At 41.7% G+C, this 16,651-nt stretch overlaps 1 protein-coding gene across 4 annotated transcripts in view; it reads left to right on the top strand.

The window, feature by feature from the left end:
• Positions 1-16,651, top strand: part of KCNQ5 (potassium voltage-gated channel subfamily Q member 5) — a 456,708-nt gene that overhangs the window by 237,222 nt on the left and 202,835 nt on the right. The gene's annotated exons all lie outside the window — the stretch shown is intronic.

Raw genomic sequence — 16,651 nt, 5'->3', positions numbered from 1 at the left:
ATCTTATGTGTTTATGTTGGGTGCTGAATCCGGGGCAAAGAAGTTTTCGACTTCATCTGACAAAACAGCAGTTCCTTTTTGGCAGTCTCCCCTCCTTGGCGATCCTGCCCACTTTTCCCACTGACGTTGCATTCCTTCTGAGCCGGCAGTTTTGCTGATGGCTTCTGGGCTTCAGAAGGCTTGTCTGTGCATTTTCTTCTTCCCCATTTGGCAGTGCCCCTTTCTTCTTCCTTAGTAGCAAGGTTCAAACACATTGAATTTCTAATTATGAGCATCCAGGAGGGGAAGAGATTGGAGAGCAAGCATGAGAGAGTAAGCAGACACACACCTGGGGAGTGAGGGCGGCACTTCTATGAACTGGTGGCATCATCATCCCAAATGTTGACAGACTGAGCTTGGTTAGGATCCAAAGCACTCATCATCACCAAAAATAATGACTTAGGGTAATCTCATGTAGTTGGCAGCCCAGGGCTATGCACACAAAAGGCAAATGAAAAAGACTTATGAGTTTATTACTCCGTGACTTTTTCATAATGAGCATTGACGGATTAGATCTGTGGACTAAGTTTGCAGATACTTCCACTAGAAAATAGAGCTTTCCATCTCCTGTTAATCCAGGGTCCTTCTTGCTTAGTTTCCAAGCTGTCTGTGAGTTCCCAGAACTGCCATCGAGTGTTTTCCTTTATCCTGAATTGATCAGGGACATTTGTAGCCCTATGTGATACAAAATGCTCAGGTTTTGTCATCACTCTGATTCCGCAGTAAATCCAAGTCGTGAGACCTTTCAACTTGACCACAAGAGTCAAGTTCCTAGTCAGAACTTCAGGGGGAACTGTTGTCAGACTTCTTTGAATCTGATGCATGCTTCTGCCTTCTTCATCCATGATCTACAGATCCATCTTAATTTAGATTAAAACCCTAATGGAAATGTTTGGGGTATTAGCTGCAGTCTGAAATTCCAGGTGCATTTTTCCACTTCCTCCTTTCTCACCGCCAGTAGATTTCATTTAGATCTTAATCTGTGGTGTTCTTGATGCTCGGCCACCTTGGGAAATGCTCAGTTTGTTCCCTGTAGTAAAATTACAGAAATTCAGACCTAAACCTGATCTCAAGGCCACCGGGGAATCATGCGAGTTGAGGAATTCGTGGCGCCGGGTCCACTTAAATATTATTCCCTGGATCAGGGGTCCCCACTGTGTATCCTGAGGGTCCCCAGGAGACTGAGTGCTGGCAAGGGGTGCAGCATCCATGGGTCCGCTGAGCATCATCACTAGAAAGTCAATATTAGGTGTCCCACATATGTGCACAGATGTTTTTCAAAGGTGTCCAGATGCTGTTGTGATTAGAAAAATTCATTCCAAAGCATCACTGAATTTTTAACCTATTTTCTTTTTTATTATTATTTTTTTATTGAAGTGTAGTTGATTTACAATGTTAGTTTCAGGTGCGCAGCAAAGTGATTCAGTTATATGCATACAAACATATTTTTTCAGCTTCTTTTCCATTACAGTTCATTACAAGAAATTTAAGATAGTTCCCTATGCTCTACAGTAGGACCTTGTTGTTTATCTGTTTTATATATAGTAGTGTGTTTCTGTTAATCCCAAACTCCTAATCTATCCCTCCTCCCTTTCCTCTATGGCAAAGCATCACTGAATTTGCGTAGTGGTTTGTTATGTGTTCTCTCAGTGGACAGTTGCATAAAGTACCACTGCCCTCGTGTAGAGCCTTTGGACACTGTAAATGGGGTCCTTGTACTTCAAAATCAAGGACTTAGAATCTAGCAACTTGGAACCAAGGAACTGTGGCAGGTCCAGATGGCATCTGGAGAGGTTACTAACTCAGTGCAAGCTGGAGCAGGCGCCAATGAGGAACTTCATAAGAATAATAAACGTACTAGAGAAAACCTCGGAAGGGTACGTGGGCTTGTTTGATTGGTGAGGGGAAGGGAAACAGGATAATGTTGTAGCCTGCAAATATGTTCTCTTTCTTTTTTTACATGTTTTATTTTTTTATTGATGTATAGTTGGCTTACAGTGTTGTGTTAATTTCTGGTCACATCGATACAGCATGGTGATTCAGTTATACATATACATGTATCTTGCAAAATGACACAAATGAGCTTACTTACAAAACAGAAACAGACGCAGTAGTTTCTTTTCCACCAGAAGGAGGCGCTTCAGGGTGGGGTCATCAAAGCTCCAAGGAGTGGCTGCCTTTCAGGACCAAGTCACCGGTGGGAACCCATCTGTCCATGCTGATAAGAGAGGAGAGTAGGGGAGAGAACCGGTCTCACGTTTTGAGGCCCCAGCATCCCACAGACACACCTGCCATGCCAAGGAGCGTTCTTTTCCCCATTTCAAGTGTGGAAATACAAACACAAATATAAAACACAATAAAAGCCGGTTTTAAAAAAATAAAATAAAACAGGAAAACTCCTGATGCAGTGATAAAAGAGCTGAAGGATGCATCTTGGTTTCTTTATCAAGGAGAGGGTTTTATGAGGATAAATTGTGTGGGGGTGGGGTAGGGTGGTCCAGTCAGCAGAGGTTCCTGGATTGCCATTGGCTGGGTCACTGGCTCCAGCCAGGGGCTGCTCTGTATTTATGGACCTGCAAAGTGTGGGCGGCGGGAGGGTGGCAGGGAGCCTTTGGAGGGATGCAAGCTCAGCAGGTCTCAGGGTCAAAGGAAACACGCAAAACCCAGACCAAATAAACCCTCCTGGCTGGCTGGCTGTCTCTGGCTCGTTCTCCCCACTCAATGGAGAATGTTGCCTTTTCTATGGCTCTGGCTTTTCACAGAAAGATGTGAAGAGGAAAAGTACAAGAATAACATGAGAACGAGAAAACAGAACCTATTAATTGAAAAAAGGTAAAAGTGTTGGGGTTATGTAGTCAAGAAAAGAGATGCCAAAGGAAAGACTTAATGAAGGCTTTGCTTTTGGTTAAAAAAAAATGTTGCAACAAAAAAAAATGCAGATTTTCTTTTCTTTCTTTTTTTTTTGGCCACTGAGGCAAAATAAGAAGTCACTGGGGAAGAGTATAGCTCAGTGGTAGAGTGCCTGCTTAGCATGCACGAGGTCCTGGGTTCAATCCCCAGCACTACCATTAAAAAATAAGTAAATGAATAAATAAACCTAATTACCTCCCCCACTAAAAATAAATAAATAAATAAATAAATAAAGATGTTGAAAAGAAAAGTCACCAGAGATGTCAGCAGCATATATTGAGGTTAGACACAGGAAGAACTTCCAGGCTACGGGGATGTCTGTTCTGATTGAAAGAGCTTGGTTGACAATGATACAGTCTGGCTTCAAAGGTTTTCTGCCTCTGACTTTAAAAAGATTAAAGAACCATTTATTCTTTGCTCCCAAAGAAAAAGGTCCATGTTTTTTTGCTTTTGCTTATCTAAAAAGAAAACAAAATGACCACAAAGAATCTTAAGTTTTTAAGTTTTTAGAAAAAATTATTTTAAAAAAATAAGAAGTGTGTCTGTGCTGAGGGCTTGAAAATTTAAAGGGGAAAGAAGATTAAAAGCAGACCTTTCTCTGTGTGATGTGCTTCACATGTGTACACAGACACCCAGACACACACACACACACAGACGCACTCATGATCACACGCAGGCATACTGACTAAATTTTAAGTGCTGTCAGTAATCTCCAACCATCAGAAAAACGACAGCTTCATTTACAGTATTCTGCTTTCACATCTAACCTTGTGTAACTATTTCTGCAAGATCCAGTTTGGATATTAACAGATGAGAATGAATCTGGCTTGAAATGTAGGCTCTAAGAAATGCGTAGATACTACTGAAAATCACAGTCTGTACCGCGGTTCTCATCCAAACCAGAATTTGCACAGAAACAAGTCCAAACAGAGCCCCACACGCAAATTAGCTAATTGAATCCCTCCCCGGACTGTGGCTACTCTGTGGCTTTGGGTCTATCTCTGATAGATAGTCTTGGGAACTGAGACAGAGCTATGGAATCAGTTTTTTGAAGAGAAGTCATTTATTTTTTACTGTTACATTATTAAAACTGAGCTCTTTTACACAAGTCCAGAAGCTACAGCAAGAAAGCAGAATCTTTCTAGGGCAGTAATTTCTCCTTACATGACTTCTTCCCCCTTTATTATTGACCCAGGATTAGTAGTGGGTATTAATTTCAAATATGCGGCAAACACAGTTCAGGTTTCGGCCTTACCACTGTTGGGCTGGAATCCAGTAGCTTCCGCCATCGTGCCTGCCTGAAAATTTTGAAGATGAAACTGATCGCAGTCCACTCTCTGAGACCTTCCAGGGAAAATCGTGGGGAGCCAGAGGGGAAAAAAGGATGGGGGCTGCATGATGGATGATACGGAAGAGTAGGGATGCGATGCTGGGAGGCCAAGGCACGCGGTCCCCTGCCCTCCTTGGGAACAGCTATGCAGACGCAGATACTTCCCGCACAAGCCTGAGTCCAACCTGATTTCTCCAACTGCTGATCCTACCAGTCAACCCTCTCCTTGTCAAAAGGGGAAATGACTTTCCTGTTGTCAGTCCCGCTGCGGTGGAAGCGGATTCTTCCCTTTCATACCTCACCCTTCAGTAAATCTAAAGTGCTTTCCTACAGAAGAGGGAGGGTAGAGCTCAGTGGTGAGAGTGCTTGCTTAGTGTGCATGAGGTCCTGGGTTCAATCCCCAGTACCTCCACCAAAAAATAAATAAGCCCAATTACCTTCCCCTAATAATAAAAACAGGAAATAATAAAGAGCTTTCCCATATGACTACAGTCTCCTGCAGGATGTGATTGAATAAGTCTGCTTTTATTTACCAAAAAAAGATTGACCTTAATCATATGGACAATGACATATTAAGGAGCAGGTGGAAGGAATAGCCCAGCCTTCTCTGATTTAAGCATGAAGCTCTCTAGAGCTGTCTGATCAGTGGGAACACAGATTTTCTCTGTCCAGTTGGCCAGCCCTAGTGGTCAGCCAGGGAAAGCCAGCTTCCTCTCTGCAAAGGGCCCGGAGATGGGGCAGTAGTGTGTTACCCGGGCCTTAGTGAGGATGCCTTTTCCACGCACTGGAGCACCACCGTTCCAAGGTAGACCTGGGTCTCCGCGGGACTCAGGTTGACGTGAGCTAGAGGAAGGGCCAGGGGAGAGCCCCTGTGTGGCTCAGCCGGGATGGGGACTGAGTCCACACTCCTCTGCTTTCTGGGCCATTTCTGCCTTCGGTGATGATGCTTCCTGATGGCGAATGAATGATGTCTCTAAAAGGCATCCTCACATCCTATGTCAGGAGTTTCAACTTCTACGGTCACCTCCAAGACAGATCTGAGAGGCCCTGGGCAGACCCCCACAGAAGTACAGATGCCAGAGAACTTCACACGGACGTTTATTTCTTCGTCCTCTTCCTGCACCACGAATGTCTGCCCCGGCCGTGGAGGAGCAAGGCTATAGGGTGCTTATATATTCACGGGAGTGAGTTCCATCTGGGACAGGAGGCAGAGCGACTCCAGGAGAGGGGGAAAAGCTCAGGGCCCGGAGGGGTTTGCTGACGCAGGAAGAAGGAAGGGGGGTGGGAGGGACAGGCCTCCATCTCGCCTTCCGCTGGTACCCCGGGGCACCTCTAGTACTTACCACCCACGGCGTGTGGCAGAAATAAATTAGACTGAGTAAATCTCGGGAAAGCGTGAGGTCAGGGGAAAAATAAATACTAATACTGATTTCACCCTGACTTTCCCTTTTATGTTGTAAATCTGAAATATTTTTAAAGAATGAAATATAATAAGACTGAGAGATGTGGAAAAGCTTTTTGTTGAACTGGGAACATTGGGGACCTGCAGAGAACTCATTCTGGTACGGCTTCTGGGAGATTTAAAAGCTTTCATATGGTGTTTTGCCCTGGGAAGGAAGACTGTGCACAGGGACCCCCACCCACCTTCCCCACCTTCCCCACCTCCCCCTCCCCCTTCCCCACCTCACCCACCTCTCCTCCCACCTTCCCCACCTCCCCCTCCACCTTCCCCACCTCTCCCTCCACTTTGCCCATCTCCCTCCAACCCCTCCAGTTACCACTGATATTACTGGACGACATTACTATAATCTAGACCTGGTTTCTCAGTCTCATCACTGTCAACATTTGGGACCAGATAATTCTCTCTTGTAGGTGGATGTCCTGTACCTCGTAGGATGTTTAGCAGCATCCTTGGATTTGTCCACTAGATGCAGTACCAAACCTCCACCCCCAAGGTGTGACAATCAGAAATGTTTCCAGATATTGCCAAATGGTCTCAGGAGAGGCTGGGAGGAAAGTGGTGGACAAAATCTCTGACTGAGATCCATTGATCTAGATTAAACTTTCCAAACTGGGTTCTCTATGTCTCTACGAGGCATGAAAAAGTAACATCTCAGAAATGCAAATCAAAGCTGCAATGAGGTGTCACCTTACACCAGTCAGAATGGCCATCATTAAAAAGTCCACAAATGATAAATGCTGGAGAGAGTGTGGAGAAAAGGGAACCCTCCTACAATGTTGGTAGGAATGTAGTTTGATGCAGCCACTGGGGAGAACAGTACGGAGATTCCTTTAAAAACTAAAAATAGACTTATGATCCAGCAGTCCCACTCCTGGGCACATATCCAGAGGGAACTATAATTCAAAAAGATACATGCACCCACCATGTTGACAGCAGCACTATTTATAATAGCCAAGGCATGGAAGCAACTTAAACGTCCATCAACAGATGACTGGATAAAGAGGATGTGGTATATACATACAATAGAATATTACTCAGGCATAAAAAAGAATGAAATAATGTCATTTGCAACAATGCAGATGGACCTAGAGATGATCATACTAAGTGAAGTAATACAGAGAAAGACAAATATCATTAGATATCACTTATATGTAGAATCTAAAATATGACACACATGAACTTATTTACAAAACTGAAACAGACTCACAGACATAGAAAACAAACTTATGGTTCCCAGAGGGGAGAGTGGGGAGGGAGGAATAAATGGAAGTTTGAGACTGGCTGATACAAACTACTATGTACACAGTAGATAAAGAACATGACCCTACTGTATAATGCAGGGAACTATATTCAATGGTTTGTGGTAACCTGTAATGAAAAGAATATATGTATGTATAACTGAATCACTATGCTGTACACCAGGAACTAATACAACACTGTAAATCAACTATACTTCAATTTAAAAAAAATTTTTTAGAAGACCGAAAGAGAAGAGACCAATCATAAAAAAAAAAAAATGATATCTCAGGAACAGGTGCATCTTCTTAAAGGTTCCTAGAACACATTAGCATTTTAAAATCTCTCATAAGTCTTGCTTGACTTTTTTAAACCCAAGCCAAATTTAAAGTTTAAGATAGTACCCTGTTTTCTACTAACATCTATTGGCATTTTGTGAAGCTCTTTGTCTTGAAATACACTTAGGATGGGCTTTGACTGACAGAGCCTAGTGTAGAGGACACTTTCTGTTGTTATTTTAATGGTTCCTGTGATCAAAAGTCTCCGAATATGAAGGTAACCATTTTTCTGAATATGTTTCAAAGGCATGAGAGAGAGGGCTGTTTATGAGTACAGGCAAATCTTATTCCTCCCAGAACCTTGAGGATTTGGGGGGAGGGTCAGAGCCAGAGAGAAGAGAAAAGACAGTCAAATTCCTAATCAGAACCCCAGAGGGAACTGGATGGATGCTCCCCAGCAGCCCCCTCCCCTCCAGGACATCACACCAGACAAATGAGGATGTAAGTGGGGGGTATAGGATGACACCTGTTCCAAATAGCTACCAAAGAAAGCTTGGGGGTCCTACCTAACTGGGGGCTCTCGTGTGTGTATATACTTATGGCATTGGAACATATTACAGTGAAAGAACAAAAGTTCATGTCAACAAACTCAAGTCAACACGTGACAAGTATTAAGAAGAAAAGTTGCGCGAGGTCCAGAAAGGATTCATGGAGACTGGAGCTGGGAACTGGGAACTCTTCAAGGGCTCCAGGGCATTCTCACCTCCTCCAGGCCCACCTCCTTTCCCTCCCCTCCTGTTCTCTCTTGGTCTCTTGACCCTATATGACCTTTTCCCAAATGACTTGAGTGTCTATGGCTGTTCAGCAGACCAGTTGGCCCTGCACCGGGTGTTTGCCTCTGGTCTGGTGATCTTGCAGGGGAAGAGAGGACAGGCACAAAGTCCTCTAGGGTCATCTAGACCTGCCCATGCAGCAGGCTGTAAAGACCCAGGCAGCTCTTAAAGAGAGGTTATGAGTGAGACAGGAACCTCAAAATATAGCTATTACAACCCACTGTTAGTTTGCAATATTATCATGTAATTTGTTACATCATAATCTTTGATAAATTAACAATTTATGGTGACCATAAGTCATCATCATCATCACTAGCATGTGTTGAGTGGTTGCGTTTACCAGCTGCTTTTCTACATGCTTTTTGCTGGTTTGCTCATTTTATTCTTACAACAAACCTGTGAGGTAGATACCTTTCCCATTTTATCGGGGAGGAAAGAGGGAATCGGAGAAGTGAAGTTCCCCAGATCAAGCAGCTGATAAATGTTGGAACCAGGATTCCAACCAGGGTCTCTGACTCAGTCTGTGCTCTTAGTTACTCTGCTGGACTCCTTCTCAGAAAAAAAAATCAGAAAGTGAAAATATAACTTTAGGCAGTTAGATGCCTAGATTTGAGCAAAGTGTCCTGGATGGGCTGGAATTTGAGAAAAAGCATCAGTCAGTATTGAAGGGGACCTGCGTGTGGCTGTAGATCAGCCATGCAGTTTGTATGAGTCTTCCCATGCCCACGACAGCTGTGTTGTGTGTGAGCTCTAGACATTTCCAGCAGGTAGATGTTGGGTGTAGGGTACCCGTTACCGGGAGGCTCAGAGCCCACAGCACAGGGAGCGTCCATCACAATCCTGACCAAGCCTCAGCTGTACACTGAAGCTGTCTTGTAGCATCAACGCCTTCATCTCCTCCCCTGCCACCTCCTCCCTCATCACCTCCCAGTCCACCTGTCTGCCTATATCATGACCTGTGTCGTCTTCTTCACTGGGTAATCAAAAGAGAGTTTGAGGGAAGAGTATAGCTTAGTGGTAGAACACATGCTTAGTATGCACAAGGTCCTGGGTTCAATCCCCAGTACCTCCATCAAAAGTAAATTAATAGGACACAAAAGGACACAAATGAACTTATCTACAAAACAGAAACAGACTCACAGACATAGAGAAAACACTTATGGTTACCAGGGGGTAAAGGGGATGGGAAGAGATAAATTGGGAATTCCAAAGCTTTACCTCTTGGGGAGTAATGGAAATGTTAGCTATCTTGATTGTGGTGATGGTTTCATTGGTGTATAAATCTATCAAAATTCATTAAATTGTATACCTGAAATATGTGTCATTTACTGTACAGGAACCATACCACAATAAAGGTGTTTTTTTTTAAGTAAATAAATAAATAAACCTAATTATCTCCCCCTACCAAAAAAAAAAAAAAAGAGGAAGAGAATTAAACTTTTAAATTTTTTTTTTAAAAAGAGAGTTTGATCCCTTTAAATATAGTAGTGCATCTACACCAGGTGTGAGAGTTCACACCGCAGACAAACTGTGACCTCGTGCAGGTCATTTGTACCCCTCTCCCTTAACTTGCTCTCTTGTTAATCAGGTGGTCCTTGGAGCTACTTCCTGAACACTTCTTCCCTCGGGTGTTATTTCAGCATCTGGACACCCTCACCTATAATTTTTTCCTGCATTCATTTCAGTAAAGGAAACGCCCAACCCTCTTTTCTTTTCCTGCATTTGACATTTGTGTTCAGAACGATGTTAACTGGTTCTAATCCCTCACCCAGTTCCAGTCTGTCTTTTAGAAATATTTTTCTTGCTAAATCTTAGCCAATCCTCTTTTAAGTTTATATCTAGTCTGATGTTTTTTCAAACTAGAGTGGTTTTGCTACACACTAATGTTTGGACAGACCAACCCTCTTCTTTAACCGGTGGTCAAACACGGGAGCAAAGACGCATGCGTGGCAAGTTTAGAAAATGGTGTGAGCATTGATTGGGCTCAGGAGTATGTTAAGTTCAGGGAAGCTTGGAAGATGAGCCAGAAATAGGGGACGAGGCACATTTCTGGAGACCCCAAGTGTGCAGTGAGTGGCAAAGAGCAAGACAGTGGAGCTAGGGGTATCAGGGGTTTGAGTCCTGGCTCTGCAGTTTACTGAACAGACGACCCACTGGACCGTGAGAATCTCTTTGAGCTTCAATCTCTTCACATGTAAAATGGGAAAGATACAACAATCGATTTCGCTGAGTTGTACTAAGAATTACATGAGCTAAACCATGTTATATTCTTAATAAATAGTCAGTAAGTACTTATTGATAAGTACTCAAAATTTGATAGCTAATCTTTCATCCTGGAGAGCCTCGACTTGAATATTTTTATAGTAAATTTCCCAATGGGCCAAATCCAAACTGGGCATCAGTCATTCATAACTCACTAAATACATCAAACCCAAACCCAGGTTAGCTGTGTGACCCTGATATGTGTAGTAACTTTGTCAGTTAAGAATGTAAAGAAAAATCTAAGATGTAAGGCTACCTTTGCTTGAAACTCTCAATACTGTCAAGGGATCTTCCTCCAGAAGGGGTGAGGGCAGGGGGAGTTTGCAGGGAACAATGTCAGAAAAATCCATCTGCTTACAGCTGACTCAGCAGTGGCAATGGTTTGGTGATTGACTCAAAAGATATCAGAGGTACCAGCCCCAGCTCTGTACTAGGACTGACTTTATGTTAGTGGCCACCTTTAATGTGTAAACTTCCTAAGGAAAGTAAGCATGCAGCAAATGCTGTCAATTTGCTACATACAAATTAGTGGATTACTTGATAAAAGAGCATCATTTTCTATGTCCTTCAGTTGCCTGGTGTATGCTACTCTACTTCTTTATACGATCTTTAAATCAAAGAGACCTATAAACACAGTTTTTGTCTTTGGGGATGATTTTGAACACAATGGTTCCTTTTCAGGTCACAATGAGTTAGGAAAAAGTACTAAAATAATTCAATCACAGTTTACTAAATTATGACAATTTTTAATACTTCAGGGGTAACATCGTAACATTCGACTTGGGAGGCATTTATACAGTTTTCTGTTTCAGTTCCTTTTTCTAAAGTTCATATTTTACTTTTTTCTCATCCTTCATCTTCTAATTATTACATGCTCATCTGAGACTTACCAGTCATTTTCAAAACAACTTCCAAGTTAGCTGAGATACATGACAGGTTTTTCCAAAATGATACAGCAGAATTAGCCATTGTTTCTGAGCAGGAATTAATATTGGAGCTATGAAGTCAGTAAAGGATCCAGGCAGGGTCCCCTGCAGTCAGGAGAGGACATGGACCACACAACACAGATCAAGTGTTTGCTCGCTCACCCTTGCAGTCAGGGTCCACCTTCATTCATTCCATTAACTGCCGGCATACACAGCTCTGCCCCACCAAATTATATGGGTTTGGGACACAGAGCTGGACAGAAAACGATTCATTACTCTTCCCTCTGCCAGAAATGATCAGCTCATGAAAAGCTACACCGTATTTGAAACTAATGTGCTTACACGGTTTATGGGAAACATCTGTCCACAGTGTCTGCCGGCCGAGACAACGTTTCTTCCCACTTCTTTCTCTCTGGCGCTGTATTTATGTTTCTAGAAGTTAGCATATTTTTAATTACAATTATTACTTCTTCTCATGTAGGTAGTTTTGTAAGCAGTGGTACCTAATGACTCCCTAAGCCCCAAATTATATTAAAAAGACAATGAGAAATAGCTCAGAAGTGTCAACAGCCCTACTGTTCCTTAGAGTTTTCCCTTCAAGTCTTTGGAAAGGGGAGACACCTCTGATTGTGAAAATTCAAAATCCTCTTCATTTAGCATTTTCTAGGGAAATAGAAGACAAGTATTTTTATTGAAAACATGTCGGGACAAATGATGTGCTCCAACAAGTCTCTCATTCCCATAGTCACTTCTTATTTTTTAAGTTCAATAGATCATTTTTTACTACTCTGTAAATGCTGAGATAGAGTCCAGATGCAGAGGCTTCATTTAAAAATAAAAATCTAAGCCTCAGAAAACATTGACACAAGGAATTAAATTCTATGAAACTGCCTAACTTGGGTCTCACGGCGGGAAATTTTATAGTCGTTTCAGTAGTACTTAGTGGTTCTTTATTAGCCATGTGGAAATGCTAAATCTTTTACAGCCCAGAATTCTGTACTTTTAATATGTGTCAGATATGCCGGGACCAAGTCCCGCTGTGCTCCTCAAACATGTTAATCCCGATGATTGTTCTGTAGCTCATATTTATATTAATTTTTTTCTCCATAAAAAGAATCTTAGTGTTAAATGATTTTCTGTTACCCTTTAACCTTCTCATTCCATAAAATTCTGAAGAAAATCCACTTAAATTAATTTTAATATCAGAGAATGGAAACATTCTCTGTATTTTTTGCACATGGAATGTAAACATTCCCAGTGTTTTGAGAGCTGTGGTAGCATGAGAAGTCTTCATCTTATTTTCAAATAAGCCCTGATTTGGGAAAAAGAAATTCCCAGATAGATAGATAATGCAGATCGAGATAAAGAGTTAACCGAAATGCACATCTATACGTGTATCTGTGAGGAAAAGTTACTCTCAGTCTAATTGCAGTGGAAACTGGACATTAGGATGAATTGGTGATACCCCCAACGTGGTTCCCTACTCTCCAGTTGCCTGCGAGCTTTTCATTTTTCATCAGTTAATTTCTTACTCAATCAACTGACATTTATCAAACATTCTGTGCCAGACACTTTCACTAAGTGTTGGAGATGTACAGATAAATTAGGTGTGGTTGTTACACCCAAGGTTCACAGAGCCTCCTAAGACCAGCTCTCAGTCCTCAACAATAGACATCGGGCTATAGGAAGATCACAGGTAACTGAGTTTAGGAGGATCATTGAGTGTTTAATTAGCCAGTTACGTAGGTGATATTTTAAAACCCTAACTTCATATATGCTGATCATAACTGAGGCTATTTAACTAGTGGTAAAGCCATAAGCAAGTCCTTTAACCTCCCAACAAATTGAGAAGTTTGACTTGTAAGAGGTGGTGCTGAAACTCAGATCCTGCCTGTGTTTATAGGATTGAGTTGAGGGCGGTCATTGGTCAAATGCTGCATTGATGGGGATGAAGAGAGGAGAGATGAAAGCACGTTTCAGTGACTCAAATGAAAGGTTGTTTTTTTTGCCTTGAATGTTAGGAAGTTTAAGATAAAACATGATACACAGAGCAACTAGTAACTATTTGTGCTCTCCTTTTCTTACATTTGATTTTCTTATTCTGGCTGATCTCGTTAGGTAAGTGGCCATATTTATAAGCTATCTTAAATCATCTCTGCAAAGATGTGTAGCTAATAAGAAAACAATTTGTGCCTACGTATTACAGACTTAACAGGGTTCTTCATGCAGACTAGCATAACACACAATTGCCATTAAAGTATTATTTATTGGTGGACTCTTCTAAATAAAGTAAATAAATGACATCAAACTATTTAAAGCAATTCAAGTCCATCTGAGAGAAGCAATTACGGTATATTTTATAACCTTACAATTTACAAAGGGAAGGTTTTCTTTAAATAGAAAATATATCTGTTATTTCCAGAAAGACTGATCCCTTGATTTGGCTTTTATGTGTTCTATCCACTCTTGACTTTCTGGATCACCATGAAAACAAATAGAGCCTTTGAGCCATGTTTGCTGTTAGCTAAGTAATAAATCATGACGATTTGGCTAATTTTTTTAGGTCAGTACTAAAATTCAGTTAATCACCTAGTTAAGACATATGGACATTTTACAAAAGCCGTATGCCAGGGGTCTTTGAAATAAGGTTAAATAGATCTAATTTATGTTGAACTCTAATTAACCATATGTACTACTACATGATAATGTTCCTTCATATGTTGCTTCCATTAATTACTCTCATAAGTTAATTACTGTAACATACTTTGGCTTCTGTTCATTTGTAACTTAACAAATGTTCATACCAGCTGTGGAAGTGATTGAAGGCAATTCATGAGTAAACCATTGGTTTGCTTGTTTAAATTAAATGTGTTATTGCAAGCTGCCCTGTGTCTCAATACCTTAGAAAAGACAAGTGGGAAGTGATGGTTGTGTTACTCCAATTTTAATCACTGTTTAGCCACACTTACATCGTAGAGTGGTGAATCTTTATTTTTGTTTGCTATTTTTGCTCTCTGTAGTTAGCGGGGTCATCACTGACTGTGGTTTACATTTATTGTGGCAAAATTGACCTGTAAATTTTTACACACACACATATATGTATACATCCTCTTTCATAATCTTTTTCATTATTGGTTATTACAAAATATGAGTATAGTTCCCTGTGTTATACAGTAGGTCCTTGTTGTTTATCTATTTTATATACAGTAGTGTGTATCTGTTAATCCCAAACTCCTAATTTATCCCTCTCCCCCATTTTCCCCACTGGTGACCATAAGCTTGTTTGCTGTATCTGTGAGTCTGTTTCTGTTTTGCAAATCAGTTTGTGTCATATGTTAGAGCCCACATATAAGTGATATCACATAGAATTTGTCTTCCTCTGTCTGATTTCACTTAGTATCATAATCTCTAGGTCCATCCATGTTGCTGCAAATGGCATTATTTCATTCCTTTTTATGGCTGAGTAGTATGCCATTGTATATATACCACATCTTTTTTATCCAGTCATCTGTTGATGGACATTTATGTTGCTTCTGTGTCTTGGCTACTGTAAATAGTACTGGAGAGGGTGTGGAGGAAAGGGAACCCTCCTACACTGTTGGTGGGAATGTAATTTGATAGAGCCATTATGGAAAACAGTATGGAGATTCCTTAGAAAACTAAAAATAGACTTCCCATAGGATCCAGCAATCCCAATCTTGGGCATATAGCTAGAGGAAACTCTAAATTCAAAAAGATACCTGCACCCCAAAGATCTGTACTTTTCAAACAGACATACGCCTGGTCTTTATACAGAAATATACAAACTGTGTCATGCCTACCGTTCTTTAGGGCCCACTTTTAGCTGAAAGTTTGTGTTTAGAGAGATAGTTCATATAGACAAATGACTTTCTTAAATAACAGAACTCATCTTTTATTAAAACAAAAGTTTACTTTTTTATTACATCAATTTGTTCCCCTCAATCTGTATCATGTTGGCTCATACAGTGTGATAACACCCTATGACTAGAATATCTCATATAAAAACTGATACTTTTCTTAAATGCTGTTTAAATCACCTTTGTTAAGAATCAAGTTTCAGGATGTCTGGCTAAGGATGGTGGATGGAATGCATGCATTTGCCTCTGATCCCTTTCTGAAGTCCCAATAAAATGAGTCTAAAGAGGTTTTTTAAAGAGCCCAACTCACTAGGACACAGGAAATAAAAGAAAGAACACAAAAAATGCTGGAAAGCATATGGACAAGTAGTAACTGACTTAGCAGAACCGAGAAAGTTAAATCCTGAAAAGTTAAATCCTAAATCAGTAGCAGAGACAGCCAGGAAGCAACATGATTTCTATTGCAGACAAAAGGCTCAGACTCTGACATCAGGCACTTCTCGGATGGAAGTGAAGGTACTAAAACAAAAGGCTGCTTGTAAGTTTGTTAGAGGCAGGTAGACTCCGGATTCCCCCAACTCCACACAACCAGCTGGTTCACCCGCCCACACCCTGATGAAAACTGGAGAGGAGGCACAAGGAGCATCCAGACTGTGGTCCCAGGGTGGCCGTCCTGAGAACAGGCAAGGAGGGTAAGGGGAACACGCTGTGACCCCAGAACAGTGACCAGGAGGATTACAGTCCCCAGGCCCTGAAAATGCCTTCTCTGGGGAATTGTCATAAACCTAAGAACAACGACCTGGCCCATAGACATGAGGGCTGGGGTCCAGCTCCCCCTGAGAAGGCCCCCCCCCGGCCCCCAGAGCTCCTCCCTGAGGAAGGGACTGTGGGGTCTTGATAGAAACACGGAACAGGGAGTCTACCAAAATATGTACCGGCTCTACTGGGCATGTGAAATTGTGTGAGTGTGTGTGTGTGGTGAGGGTGTAGGGGGTGAGGGTGTGTGAGTATGTTGTGTGTGTAGTGCGAGTGTGTGTATGGTCAGTGTATGTGTGTATGTGTGTGTGGTGAGGGTATAGTGTGGGGGGGATGGTGTGAGTGTGTGGTGAGTGTTTGTGGTGAGGGTGTGTGAGTATGTGTGGTGAGAGTATAGTGTGTGGTGAGGGTGTAGGGGTGAGGGTGTGTGAGTATGTGTGTGTAGTGAGAATGTATGTATGGTCAGTGTGTGTGTGTGTATGTGTGTGTGGTGAGGATATAGTGTGTGTGTGTGGTGTGGGTGCAGGGAAATGAGGAGAAAGAGCTTCATCCCATCCTCCTAAAGGAAGTCAATAGACAATGTCTGAAAAATTAAGAAGCAGCCAAGAGACATCTTATTTAGATTTTTTTAAATCAGATGGGAAAGCAGTTGGTTTGGGAGCAGGAGACTATGTGACTCTCTCACTTGTATGCATGTATCACTTTGATTTTTTTAAAACCTAAATTTAAAATTATAATAGA

This window comes from Vicugna pacos, chromosome 8, assembly GCF_048564905.1.
Source record: "Vicugna pacos chromosome 8, VicPac4, whole genome shotgun sequence".
NCBI lineage: Eukaryota > Metazoa > Chordata > Mammalia > Artiodactyla > Camelidae > Vicugna > Vicugna pacos.
The sequence above is the reverse complement of the archived record's forward strand: the minus strand, read 5'-3'. Positions and strand labels throughout refer to the sequence as shown.